The 1660-nt window shown below is 41.0% G+C and overlaps 1 pseudogene; it reads right to left on the bottom strand.

The window, feature by feature from the left end:
* Positions 1–1603, bottom strand: part of LOC119591331 — a 2758-nt pseudogene extending 1155 nt beyond the window's left edge.
* Between the last annotated feature and the right edge of the window lie 57 nt (positions 1604–1660).

Genomic DNA, 1660 nt, shown 5'->3' on the forward strand with positions numbered 1-1660 from the left:
TTTAGTCTTTGGAAGGGGCCTACACAGTCAATAACCACTTTACTGAAGGGCTCTCTTAACACTGGGATAGGTTGCAAGGGATATGGTTTGATGCCAGCTCCTGGTTTACCCTTTACTTGACAGATATGGCACGATTGGCAATAACTACTAACATCTCTCTTCATTTTCGGCCAATAAAAATGAGCTAAAATCTTGTAATAAGTTTTCTTGACTCCCAAATGACCACTAATGTCATGTGCAATGTTCAAAACATCAGTCTGAAGGGACTTGGGAATTACAATCTGATGTACAGTCTTACTTGTATCGTCTGCAGATATATTATAGGGCTTATATTTACGCATAAGAACGCCTGACTGGAGATAGTAGCACGTATGGGAATTTTCAAGTTCACTTATTTCGGTAAGCCTATCATACAATACTTTCAAATCGGGATCTTTAGTTTGTTCTTCAATTAGTTTTTCTTTAGTAACTGGAGTGCCTTTGAAATTCACTATATCAGAATTATCAGATGTACATTTACTTGAAACTTTAGCAGAGGAATCGAAAAATCAGCTAGAGTAAATTCCTCAGTAATTACATCACAAGGGCTCTCATCTGACAATGTAGTACCGGTTGTAAGCGCTTCGATAGGAGGGGAGGTTCTACGACTTGCACTCCGGGTGACAGCACACGCAGGGAAGAGGTCGGGATACTCCCTCTCTAAATCTACAGTGTTGTTTTCTTTCGCGGGAAAAAGTGAAACCACAGGGCAAGGCCACACCTTATCACCAACGAGATCATTACCCATAAGAAATGAAATGCCATCACTTGGTATCCTATCAACAACACCTAACCTTACATAACCGGATATTAAATCAGATTTGAGGTAAACTTCACAAATGGGTATGCTCTTGGACCTATCAATCCATTGATAATTACCATGTCTCCAGTGTAACAATCAGGGTTAGGAACAGCCTCTTTGAGCACCAATGATATATCTGCAGCCGAGTCCCGTAGTATAGTGACTGGGGAAGAAGACGTGCACGATTCATCAGCACTAATAAATCCTGTAGAACAAAAGGGTTTAAATGAAGGAGTCACATTTGCAGATTCTGTCATGGAAAAGGGAGAAAGGCCCAGATCAAGCTTATCCCCATGATATTTAGATGCAACCTCTTTCTTATTATTAGCATTTACGTGAAAAATGCGTTTGTTATGGTCAGAACGCTTATTTGCCAACTTAAAACAGTCATTCATGACATGACCATGTTTCTTGCAATAACGGCAAAAAGAAAGATTCTCACCGCGAGAGGCAATATTCCTACTCTCACCACCTGTTTCTGACGACTTTGCATTTACAGTCCTGTGGTATCTGGCAGGTCAGTCCTCCTGGTACTATACTCCATCCTCTTACTATTATGCTGGTTTGACGGGAATGAAGGTTCATTAGATCTGCAATAGTAGTTAGGATTAGTGAGAGCGAAATGATCGGCGGCACTACCGACCTCGGCTAATGTGCGCAGACCACGCTCGTCAATGTGAGAGCGAACCTTTACAGGCATGCACTTCTTTATATCTTCGAGTATAAAGAGTTCTAATAATTTATCGTACTCGAGTGCATCAAGTTCACTCTCGACCCACTTTTACACAACAGTTGCTTTTGGCGGATAATTCAACAAAG

Source organism: Penaeus monodon, chromosome 28, assembly GCF_015228065.2.
Source record: "Penaeus monodon isolate SGIC_2016 chromosome 28, NSTDA_Pmon_1, whole genome shotgun sequence".
NCBI classification, from domain to species: domain Eukaryota; kingdom Metazoa; phylum Arthropoda; class Malacostraca; order Decapoda; family Penaeidae; genus Penaeus; species Penaeus monodon.